The sequence below is a fragment of the Calliopsis andreniformis genome, chromosome 2 (assembly GCF_051401765.1).
Source record: "Calliopsis andreniformis isolate RMS-2024a chromosome 2, iyCalAndr_principal, whole genome shotgun sequence".
Classification (NCBI taxonomy): Eukaryota; Metazoa; Arthropoda; class Insecta; order Hymenoptera; family Andrenidae; genus Calliopsis; species Calliopsis andreniformis.
In genome coordinates, this window is record NC_135063.1 from 9,744,343 (window position 1) to 9,757,712 (window position 13,370).

General features: G+C 37.1%; 1 protein-coding gene across 1 annotated transcript in view; it reads left to right on the plus strand.

Moving 5' to 3' along the window:
* Positions 1-850: 850 nt before the first annotated feature.
* The window catches only part of Nmdar2 (glutamate ionotropic receptor NMDA type subunit 2), a 204,771-nt gene continuing 192,251 nt past the window's right edge, over positions 851-13,370 (plus strand). The window contains exon 1 of the mRNA XM_076388550.1: positions 851-1,011. The gene's annotated coding sequence lies outside the window, so the exon portion shown is untranslated. The remainder of the gene's footprint in view (positions 1,012-13,370) is intronic.

Below are 13,370 nucleotides of genomic sequence, written 5' to 3' on the forward strand. Positions count from 1 at the left end.
TCGGACAGAATAAGACGTAATCTGGAAATATTTTCTTTCTGTATCCTATTACTTATACGAAGGTATATTGAATTGGATGGAGCTTATTTATTCTATTACATATTTACTGCTTACTACATGGTGATCCGAAAATTCCTGGCATGATATCTTCAAAAGTATATCAATTAGTTATAGGAAAAATATCCTCGCGACTTCATCGATAATTGAGCAGAAAATATCGAAGTTTTACAAATACTTGTTAATAGATCATTAAAGAATATGATCGATACTTCTACAACACGTAAAAAGTATATTCGTTCCTTGCAATTGCAAAGCAAAAAAAAGAAAATAAAAAGAAATTTTTTCTAAAATTCACTTTCTATATTAATTATAGTACACTGATTAAAAACTTTAAAGTAGCAATTGAATTAGACCCAACATTTCTTACGATCACTAACCAAAGAAAAAGTGCTAGAACTGAAGAACCACCATCATACAAATATCTCGAAATCATAGAACCAGGAATAGGGGCAAAGACCTCCCTGCATCTTCAGAAGGTCAGACAAGAGTTGCATCACGCCTCCCTCCAAATGACGAGCCCCTTTTCTCGTGTTGCGTTCCGCTGTACATTCATCGCGAAACTTTCCCCTCGGTATTGCCAAAAATTCTGGAATCTCAAGTGGTGGCCGAGAACAGTGTCCCAAAGAAGAGTGGAGCAACCTCGTAGCCGAGTTCCGGGGCGAAACGCGTGCGCGGGTGGTTTTAATCGGGTGAGGAGGGGATTGGCGGGGGCGCGGTCGCGGGTACAGAAACATCGCACTTCAGTTGGGTTTGGTTCGCGTTTCGCGACTGGCCTTCCGCGCCTCGAAGGTGTCGCTTTCACTCCGTTCGTGTCGGCTTCGACGCTCATTCGTCCGTTTCGCGGCTTATGTCGCGCGACATTGAAAATCCCAGTGCATATTCCGTGGAGTTCCCCAGCTGTCCCAGGAGAACACTTGTTTCACGGATCTTCCACTGACCTTCGGATGGAACGTACGTGTCCTTGGATTTGTGAGTGAGACAACCCTTTAGAGGCTCCATCGGTGACAACTTAACCGAGTTGCTCCGTTCGCGCTTTTCCTAATAGCCGTGACCCTCTTCTTGCTGGGACGCCTGGCGTCACAGGGTCGCGTGACCATTATCGCCTTCGTTATTAAAACTTGTAGCGCTCTTCCTGAACGCTGTTTAGGATCCCTCAAGACATTGGTGCGCATAGTTATACATCAGGTCGTTCTGTGTTAATGCGTTAAGACTTTTTCGAGAATGAAAGAAGATGGTTGCATACCTCGATCATTAAAGCTAACCACAGCTGAAATCTGCTCGGCTTGAGGACAGTGATACAGTTTCTCCCTACTGTCCTCAGGCAGTCAAACTTTCTTACCCGTCATCAAGATCCAGGACTTCGCGAGTTACGACTTGTCAGAACTGTGTCTCCGTTCCTTCTGCTTGTATAAAATTCCCATTTGGCTGGAACTTGGTGGACTTGTTCTCTTCGCTTGCCAAATGGTCGAACCGATATCGCGCAACGAGACTGGCTGTCGAGCAGTATCGTGTTGCTGCACTTCTGACGTAGGGATTGCAACACTTCGCTGCGCTACCGCTTCTTTCGACGCAAGGTAGACTCGTCTGAACGCTTCTGATTCCTGGTGTTTGGACTATGTGTGAGTGAAACGAGTCCTGATAGGGACAAAGGTCAGCCTCGGACGCGGAAAAAGCGAGAGTGCTCGATCCACTTCGGAGGCCTGATAAAAACTGAGCGGAAACGATCTCGCCAGTGTCCAACTTGGCTCGAACTCAGGCCTTAATGGAATTTTTGCTTCCCGACTCGGCTGGAACTTTCGCGATTTTCTGCGACCATTAATTTAAATCCGGCTTTCTTGTCGGCCCAAGATGGATTTTCTTCCTTTGATTCGTTTCTCTTAGTTTCGAAGGGAGACGCGGTTCCACTTTCACTGCTTGGACAAGAAACTTTACCTCGTTTTACTGGTAATTGCTAGGGTTATCCAACGGCCTGGTGATTCGTTAAATTTATGTAGTCGCGTTTTGTAGTATTTAGACCGATTTAATAGGATGTTAAACAGGCGTTTAGTGAAGTAGGTCGAACATAACTTTCTGTATAATCGCAATACACGTTTTTGCAACGAGCTTTATGTGTAATTAGGGATTGAAGGTCACGTAATTTAGTTTCGCTGCTTCTTAGGCTTGAATTCTGGTTTAGTTAACACCGAGAATTAGATTAAAGGTAAATGGTTTGTGTTGAGTTAAGGTTTCTTAATTTGGTCTTTTAATTAAAATGGTAGCCTCATCTTCGTGGATCAGGTTTTTATTAACGTGATTTCCGTATTGTTAATGGGGAAGCAATTAACTCAGCAAATTGGGGCACCATCTGGTATAGACCGCCCTTCGTTATTATTCTGATTTTTTAAAAACTGGAACCTTCCATTTAATGAATTTTTAATTTAATGTCGATTAGGTTCCTGTGTGCGTAGATTGAAAAGAATATTGACGTTATTCTCGAAAAAGAATTTTCATTGCTTTTTTTGTCACTTTCGTTGCAGGAAAATTTATATTAAAAAAATTTGATAAACCTGAAGCAGTTGAGGCATAAACTCTTCGCGTGGCAGGAAAAAGTTTGAGAACAATTTGTCGCGAGAGTTAACCATTTCTTTACGTTAATGTATTCTGTTTAATGACAGAGCGAAAAGTTCGAAAGTAACTACACGTCGCAAGTGGATTATGATACACAAAATTGTTCGAGTTTACGCACAAACCTGTAGAGGCTCTTATATGAACAACACACTTACTTTATTCAATTGCTTTCTGTAGTGTGCATATGAAAGGTACTTATGCTGCCACGCACGGCATGCGTTCATTCTGCGTAAGTACCGTCTATACTTGAAAAACAAAAGGCCATTTTCTGCTTCGCTCGTGTTCTGTCCCACTTACACTCATAGCTCCTTTTTCTGGTCTTAAAAGAAAAAGAAAAATGGAAATAATAATCAATACATTGATTCACAGAACCACTTCTAATTTACAGTAAACGTCATTGTTTATTTAGTTTGAGTGGTTTTTTGAACTTTTGCCAATTCTTTCCCCCTCTTCTTGTATTGAATAGTATAAGTATGAAAAATATTTAATGTTAACTCTCAGTAGATATGGAGAGGTCATAGAATTTATATTATTTCAAGCTTCTATACTTATAAAAAATATCTATGGATACAGTTGTGAAAAATAATGAATCCTTACCTTTTCTACTATATTATGTTGCAATATTGACAGCATACTTGGCGAGAGTTAATTTTAATTTGATCAACAATCTTATTTGAAATTCCTTTTAATAAAGATTCACCAATATAAAAGCTTTGGTTTACCTCTAAGAAAATACACTATCGTTGCACTGTAGACCACCTATTCAAGTTGCATTAACGACGCGCCGATTTCGATTAACCCTGTGATCACGCTGAAGGGGAACTATATGTTTGAACCCCATACGTAATTCTATTGTCACAGACGCGAATTTACCTTCTGCCAGAGGCAGAAAGGAACTCCTGTACTATGACAAGGGTACTTGCGATTCTGTTGCAAGTTCAGGAAATATCTCACGATTAACCCGTCTCGCTGGAGTGTCAAATGTAGTTTAACCGAGAACTCCGCTGTAAACTCCTCGTAGCAGCGTGCCATGCAGGGCTTTACCCTGCCCTTTTCCTCGACGTTTCAATTCTTCGAAGATAGTTTCTTCTCACAAGCAGGGCACTTTAGTTGAAAATTAGTTGAAAGGCGCCAGCTATAATCCTCCTCCTGCGGAATTGAGTCAAAAGGTTCGGATCTCGAATGTTGGATTTCTCGAAGCGTGACACCTTGACAAACTTGAATATCACTTTACGCCATGTCTCTGCCGATCTAACGAGATGAAGACTGCTCAAGATTCAGGGAAGTTTCGATCACTGTTTGAACAATTGTGATATTGAGAGGGTGAGAGCTTCTTGAGTTTCATATGCGACTAAAACGATCGAATATTAGGGGTTAGAGCAGGAATTGTGTTCGTAGAGGGGATGGTTAAAAAGAGGTCGCGAGAGGAAAGTGAATTCAGGGTTGACGAGGCAGAAAGGTGAAGGTTCGAAGGTGACGATTGGTGTGACTTCATTCCCATTCCTCAGTGAAACGCTCTCGAATTAGGGAGACGGTGATTGTCGACATGAATTGGTGATTGCTATGGTTCACAGGTAAATATAAAATGCCAGTATTATAAAATTGTAAACTTGTCCACGATATTCAATTACAGTCATTTATCACGATTCATGTCACGTATGTTCTGTTTAAATCAATGTAAAAAAAGGAATCCTCTGTTTACAATTAATTGCACTTTTAAAAGCGGGTTCATGAGGACCAGAATTCGAAAACAATTTTTGTCAGAACTGTTTTCCCCTGAAAGTTTTTGCTCGTTACACGTTTTACATAGTTAGAGAAAAACTCCAATGGCGATAAAATACATTGAAATATTAGAGGGAAATTGATTTCCTCCGAGTTTAACGAACGAGATTCGGGGACAAATAATTGCGTTCTCAATTAGAATAGGTAGTGTTCCTAGGCGTTGATGAATAGTACGAAATTCGCGAAATCTGGACAAATTTTAGAATAGGAGTAGCAGATGAATTTATGGTTCTTTTCAAGCGTGTGATTTACGCGTCATTGATTCGAAGTGCTGGTCGACTAGTGTGGCTTCTATAATCGGCTTGATAACATCCGATAGAGAGACAATCATTTATCGATCTGTATTTCCTATGGTAGTTGTTTGTGTATCTTGTTTCGAGGTACTTGCAGGACACATTTATGTACGGAATAGAATGATTCTCAAAATTTTTTATTATTATTAGTCGATTGCAGATTATCTTGAATTGCAATGTACAATTGAACAGGAAAATGATGAATATGTTGCTACTACTGCAACATTGCAGTACTGTTCAAATTTACAAATTTACAAATTATTAATATTTTTGGAATAAACATTCAGATTATCGTGTGAGTTTGTACTAAATCACTAATCCACGTTGTAACATACAAATGTATAATGTATTGAATGAATTTGATCACTTTGTGCTGTGTTCATATGCAGCGTATTAGAATTTTCATTTGACTTGTAAAACTCATCGGTTGCACAGTCAGGTCTTCCTTCAAATGAATTGCGCTGTTTTCACCCATAATTTTATTCTGACAAACTCAAATTGAAAATTTAATTTAATTTTCTTTGGCACTCGTATTGTAAGGAAACTTCATATTCTGTTTACAAGTGCTAACCAATTCTACGCAGATTATTTTAGGGATTTCTCACTAATATGAGATCAACACAGCAAATTATAAATTAACATCGTCAACTAGTTTATGCTTCAAAGATCTACTGTCCTTTATTGAAACATTCAGTGAATTTACATAAAAGCTTAATAGCCAGTTATGGATGCCAGAAAACCCGAAATTAACGCTTGTGTAGATCGTTGAAAGTTTACTGTTTCCTGTTAGGAGAAACGTTTCATCATATTTCTGCATAATTTTGTATAATAAACTGTTCTGCATTTTATTGATCACGAATGTTCAATTTTTCAAATTTAAACTATTTAGAATGCTATGTAAGTTCAATAGAATTTTCGAATCTTCTAGATCCTAAACTTATGGACAACAATTTATATCATATGAATTCTCTGTGGATTCCATCACCGTATGAACTCCCTTCTGCCGTGTACCATTATATTAATTGCATGTCCTTGCATGTATCTTTTTAAAAGAATTTCTCTCATGCGTATATGGTACTTAACTTTGAAAATATAATTTGTGATACAATTTTCATTTATATTTACCCAGTGCATTTGTTCCTGAAAATGTTCCCTCGTCCAAAAGATTCATTTTCTAATTATTAATGTCCCTACCTGTACTAATATTCGAAAATTCAGCTGTTAAGGGCTAACCAATTTCATCATGCAAGTGTCTCATTTTAATTTGTAGCAACTCATTTCTTCGCTACACTTTTCCTCAGAAATTCCTTATTCCACTTCAAGCGAAATTGTCGCGCGAAGAGATAAATGAACACAATACGAAAGAAAGAAACCAGACAAACGCGGTCAGCATTAATTATTCGCATAGAATAGGACGCAACTCTGAATTTCATGACCCGATTCCTTCATTTTTTTTCCCCGACTTAAAACTGATTTAAACCAACTTCCCTTCTGCATAAAAAGACGTCTCGCGAGTTGTAATCTGTACTAAACTTCCTAGGACCCTTCTACACCTGAAAAATGCCTACACATAAAGTTACATCTTGAACGTTCTTGCATCCATTTGTCTTTTCTCAACAGGGGATCTATCCACTCTGCCCAACTCAAATACAGTCGAACTTCAATAATTCCAATGTCAAGGAAAGAACTAAAATCTTCGAGTTATAGAAGTTTTCGAGTAAAACAGATTTCGACTTGGCAAAATTTTCAAGTTATAGAAGTTCCCACTTATCGAAGTTTTTGAGAAAGAGAGTTTTAACATACGAAAATTCGACTTACAGAGACTTTGTAGTAGAGTTAATAATTTACCGATTGTAATGCATTCGATTTGTAACAAACGACCAGCTTGCATGAATATGCATGGATAGAGATATAGAGTCACAACATGTGTTATCTCATGTTCTCCACCTTCCATTTGTTTAACAAATTAGACCACATTGCTATAAGTTCGAGATACAGAGGCAGCGACGATAAAAGCTTGACCTGCAGAGGTCTGGTCATTCCAAACTCGAGTTATAGAATTAAAAAATGCACCCAAAAATGTGGTATATAATTCCAGATAGTTGGAGGTTTTAGAGGGTTTAAAGAGGTTTTAGTTTCCCAGGTTCGACCGTCCTATTTCTGAATCACTCAGTAGCCTCTCATCGAAGACAATTCCAGGGTCCCTTTGCCCCGTGTTTTGCCTGTGCCGGACAGCAGACATTTGTCGTTAATTAAACGTGGATCGTTTCCCAGAAGGGGGTCATTCACAAACGAGCACACTAAATAAGTTTCTTTATAGCGGGATTAATTGCTTTGTACCCTAGACAATCTGATCGTCTGGGTGGACAGTAGAATCTGGGTGTAGAGTGACCCCTCGCTCTGGTTCGTTTCCATTTCCACGAAAGCTATCGCCATTCGCGCAAATCAAGGACGAGATTTTGGTTTACGGTCCCGCGGACGTGAGCGAACGTGAACTGTGTTTTGCGCGGACGCTTTCAGCGCGACAGTAAAACTCGTCTGACCTTAAGTCGGCCAACGGGGACAAACGTGGGTCGCACAAAGGGGGCGAAGCGAATGAAACTCGCGGGCCAGCGTCGGTGGGGTTAATTGCGCCGCTCGTATGAGGATTTGTGTTTTTACGACCGGATAAATGGTCGTGCAGCGTTTTTTACATAGCGTCCGCGAACGCAGTCGCTATAATTCGCGATAAATAAGCCGAGGACAGAGAGCCAGGCTAGAAACTATACGCGGTGTCATAGCGAATGCTTAATGCGTCTCTACCCTCTTTTTCTTCGACGCTGTAGGAACCATTTTCAGCGCGGAGGCGGCGCCCAAGCCGCGTGTTCTTTGCTCGGACTCGATTCAACGCCTCTGATCAAGTAGTCACCTGCTTCTGAAAGGTTCGACATTTTCCAGCTGGCTTGTTTAACGGGACACGCGAAGGAGCTCGCGAAAAATTGGGCGGTGAAAGGGACCCTGATGAATTTACTGAAACGCTCGTGTTTCTTTTGGAAGGGACTTAACCGTTTTACTTGGATGGTTTGATGAGAAGGGATTGAGTGTATGTGGAAGTGTATTTTAGACTTTCATTTCGGTCATTAAAACGCGAGAAATTAATTCATGTACATATGGCATATGGTAATATTATTCTACTGATCTCTTTTTCTTAGAATCAATTGCATTTTTATAGGATATAGACAAAAGAGAAAAATTTTTTAAAATATAGACACTTCAAAAATTTACTCCTCCTAATAGATATCCTGTAACATAAATAGTTAAACCATGAATTATAGAAGAATTAAAACTGAAATGGAACATAATTATTTACTTACCAGAAGAATAATTCTCTTACTTTTTTATCTTCTATGTCATTGTGAAATGATTACATTACAAAAGATATCATCACTGAATTTTTTTTATTTCTTGCATTGATAACGATAAAAAAGTAATATTGAATGATATCGACTCCCGCTGAGAGTGCGGGATGGCGTAATTCGATCAAGAAAAGTATTAAACAGAGTAATATCAGATTTTTCGATCAAATTTCGGTATTGCTGTATTCCCCTGTCACCCGTATCTCTCCATTAATAAGTTTCACAGAATGTAATTCACCTGTTCACCACCAACCAGTGAGCGGAGCGAATTAATTAATTATCCATACAATGGGTGAAACTTCATCGCATAGAAATAATCTCTTTTAGTTCTGAAATAACTGTCCCCTGAAATGTATTCGGTTCCTGGAATTTCGTTCGGGATCCCTTTGTGGCAGTAAAGATGGAGCATAACAAGTAATTTTTAATTAACCAGTGGGATTATGTAGAGCTTCGTTAATTACTATTCCTCGCATCGATAGCCAGAAGCTTTTATAGGATTTCGATAGTTGAGATGCAGAACTAACAGGGACAGAACGAGGAATTTCTTTCGTTACTGAGCTTTTTATTATATCTTTTTTGTTCTATGCAAACGCGTAAAATGCTCTTCTAGCAGTTTCCATTACGATTGCAGCTATAGTGTGCACATATCGAATATGCAGATGATGTTCGATCTTCGGCATACCCTTGGTACGTAGATACTTTCTGGAGCGTTCTGGCCGAAAATTCAGTGACGTTTCGTGAATAGAAAAATTGTTTGCTGTAGGACATCTAGAAAAATGTATATATAAATATATACATCTGTAAAAATATATAGATAAACATATACATCTACAAAAGTACATACGTAAATATAACATCTACAAAAATATATACAGAAATGTATGTATACATGGTTCAGCTGATAGTTTTATGAATCTAGAATTTTAGACGGTAAAAGTTTATGAAACTTCCTGTGGATTATTTAATTGCAGCGATATTCTCATTTTAATTTAAATAAAAAGTTTCTAGAGAGATTTTGTGCCAGGTCACCTTGATTTAATGTGAAAATTTTTTATTACCAACGAGTGAAATATCGCAATACTTTTCTTAGCTTAAAGCACCTCGATAGTGGTATCTGATGGAAATAATTTAGAGTACCCTTTATCTTAAGACGCTTAAGTCAAAGCAGAGTATCTCTTTAGTGGTTCAAGAAAACAAGTTTAAAAAAAGAGGTTTAAGGACTGTTATCAAAGAAAGAGGTTAAGGAAGCTGAGCCTTAGTGCCCCTTTCGCTAACTTGTAAAACGTTTATTCGTTGTTGCATTTGCATACTGGCTTGTGGAAAAAGTTGTCCCTGGAAATATGACGCTTGTAATTCTATACGTGTAGAGGCAGATATTTTCAAAGGGAATAAATTTGACTGCAATCATTTTTTAATATTTCTTGTATTTAACGCATTATTACAAAGCTGAAAATATCGAATACCTTTTTAACTTCAAGTTGAAAAACCAATGGAATTTCATACAATAAATTGTATAAAGCACGCGTGAAACCTGCAATTTTTAATTCTGATTCGCAACGCATATAAATCTCCGAGGTATGATTTCCAGTTCGCATAGACTCGTTAGCGTTCGTAAAACCCAAGTTTCCGTGATAATTACAGATTTTACGCCAATAATGTTAACACGTGGCGTTTCGATTTGTTTTCATTTGGAGAACATATTGGAATTAAAAGTTTCGCGATTTTAACTTACATCAAATTCATTGGGTGAAGCTTGATTTTTGGCGGCAGAAGGAGCTTAGAAATAATTTCATTCGAATTACCGTCAAAGCAAAGTGTGCTGCTTTTAATCGTGAAAAGAGTGTCCAGAGATGAAGAGCTTCAAGGGGAAATGATTCTAACGCTTTCAGAGTTGAACGTAGTCTGTTTGCTTTGCGCAACCGTAATGAAAAATTCTCAATTATTAACAGATACTTAATCGTGTCAAAATTTTATTGAATGTTGTTGAGGTAACTTTGAATTCGTTTTATTTAGGGATGAGCAGCTTAATTTCATTGTTGAAGTCGATGCAGTAGAATGTATTTGAATCCAGCCTAAGTAGTATAGCCTAAAGAATGGTCAGACACTCACAAAGTAGTACAATCTTGAATGTGGTCTACATCCATAACTATTGCTAAATATTATGTTAGTAGTATAAGCATACCTATGGTCAGACATTCAGTAAGTAGCATAATCAACTATGATCAGACATTCAGTAAGTAGTATAGCCATAACTGTGAGTTGACGATAAGTATTGTGAATTATTAACCACAGATACAGTAAAATATACATACTAACTTTCCTATACATGAACTTTAATAATCAATTACCATTTATAATACTTAACGTAACTTTTTTCGTGTTCCTTTTATTTTTATTTTTCAAAATAAAGAATGTATTGTGAGTGGTAATCTATATAAGCTTTTATTAATATTGGTACAAATATGTCCTATTATACCTTCGTTAATACTGAAACAAGGTCTTGTAATCGATTCTCCATCCTTTTGACAGAATAAAGAGAGCCTCTCTCTGTTAATCAACGAAAATAGGTCGGCACGTGCTTCGAATGAGAACTCGCCATCGTACCTAACCATTTTTTCCTGGGATAAAAGGATCAGGAAAAGGAACTGGTTTGCGTTCTTTCAAGTAGAATCGTCTTAGATGACTGTCAGGTCTGACCTTGTGCGTACGTGTTACAAGCGAAAGAAGGCGAAATCGATATAGTCAATATGCTACTTTACAGGAAAAGGTTTTCCACGCTGAAGTTTGTTCGAATGTGACTACTTTCCTTATCCTTTATACATACATGCACACATGTATTATGTTGCAGGAGTAATACTATTAGCCAGAAGTTGCCTTCCAATTTTTCGATTTGTCGAATTTCACGACAATAGGTTTGAAACTTCTTAGATTAAATGATTATGAAACCAAAACTAGGTCAGATTGTACGATTAGATGTATGAGTGTGTATATTCAGAAAATTGGAAATATAAATCAAGGGACTGAAATACTTACATTGATAAGGTTCTCAATTCTCGAGATACGAAATCTATTCAAGCAATTTTAAACACTTTAATGACTGACGATATATTTTTCTAGCAACGTAACTGAACTATAAAATTCCAGTTAATAATCTTTCGAGCTGTCACATGTCAAAACTCTTTTTATTTCATTTATTGATTCTTCTTAATTTTGGAGAAACTTTCTATTATTTTGTTAGTATATTAGAAACAAGCTTGTTCTTCATATTTGTATAGCAGACTAAATAATATTCTTCTTAGGTTCATTCTATCCCAATTCATTAATGCTCGAAAGGAATTTACTCGGCCATTTCAATCTCCTTTGCTAGATTTTTTTATCCTTCGTCGTCTCTCTTTTTATGTACAGCACATAATCAACTTTATACCTCTTCTGTCTTTTTTATTCTCAAAAAAATCGAGCCAATCTTCCCATTCCACAAGGCTTGGTACAAAGGGACAGGGAAGGTATTAAAGTTGTACGGCTTTTCAGTGTCCACTTACGCATTTGCAATTAATTTTGTTCGCTGTGAACAATAGTCTACATCGGTTTACATAAACTATCGTATTACGTATTAACGACCGCGTGGAAGCTAAAATGAATTGCAGTAATATTTCGTGTAACACCAATGAATACTAGCACACGTTTCATCATGGAGTAGATTTGAATTCATTCGATTGGAACCTCGAACAAAAGGGTTTGAAGAATCGACAACATTACTTTCAATTGAAATCGTTTTTAATCATTGAATTTACGTTTGGGGTTTCAAGTCTGCCACATAATTCCTGTGAAAGAGATTTTTATTTGATTGCATTCACAAAAATAATATGAATTGTTATATTTCTTTTATTAACTCTTTTGCAGTATACTATGGAAGCTTTACTACCTTTTATTTTCACTATGAACTCGTTTTGTAATATCATGGACTTGCATTATTTGCAAATTAAGAGCTCATAAAAATGTTAGTACTTTCAGTTTCCTGTCTCTATCATGATTTTATTTTACTGTCGAAAGTTTAAACCTTTTTTAAAATTTTCTTTTTGTTCTTTTTTCTATTAAATCATAAGTACCATTTTTGATACATTTGATACACGACGGTCGGGTAGTTCAATGAATCAATGTCTGGAATATAAACGATTCTTATCGTATGATAATAACTTCTGGGAGCTCGAGGTTATCCCGTGAATACTAATTTCTCCCGAGGTTCGAATTAAACGCACCGGCTGGAAACTGTTTCAAATTTCTGCTAGGTGCTAGAGAACACTCAGTTTTTGCTTGGTCGAGTCGAGATTTAGACGCACGGTGTTCATTACATGCGAATTAGCGAAATAATTTCCTGAATGGCGGATTACCTTCATGTTCTCGAAAATAATGGAGAGAAATGTGTTGGAATCGCTGCACGTTTTCTTCATGCAAGGTTTATTACCTAGAATTCCTACTCTTCTGTGTTTTGTTGCGCTTAGTTAGGATGAACCACAAGTACTATGTCGACGAGATATTCCAGTTACAGAATATTAGATAGTAATTATAATTTGGAGGGTTCACATACCTGTATTTAATGAAAATAATGTATCACGTAATGCAAGTAGATATTGAATGTCTAAACTATTATTAGAATACTGCTAAGAAATATTTTAGATAAAGCTGATTTGTATTTCATTTTTACTATAAGAAACTTCAACTTCCTTCCTTTGTATACACATACAGTCTCTTCAGTAGGAACGAAATAAATCCATTTAAACAAATTAAAATTAAACGCATCTAGCTTCCCTTTATCGGAAAATTCATCCTCTAAAGCATCTCAAGCTATAGGACTTTATCTTAAGATCATTGAACCTTCCTTTTACCCAACTTAGTAAACTAATTACTATGGGACAATAGATCGAAACATCAAAGAAACTTCAAAGCCTTCTATAGAATTAATCTTCATCGGGGCAACATTATAAAGTCATTATAAAATCTCAAGGCAAATAATCGATGCAAAAGCTTATCAAACATTATATCAATTTCGATGTCAATCACTCTAAGCTAAAAATCTCTCATTTAATTTTCCCATCACATCCCATTCATCATACCCGAAAATGAATACAATTGACTCGATAAGCGCGAGTCCCGTAACAATTACCACCAATCTCATTCATACTACTCTCTCGTTCACCAACATCAACTTTCGACATTTTCTCGACGCTGTTCAACG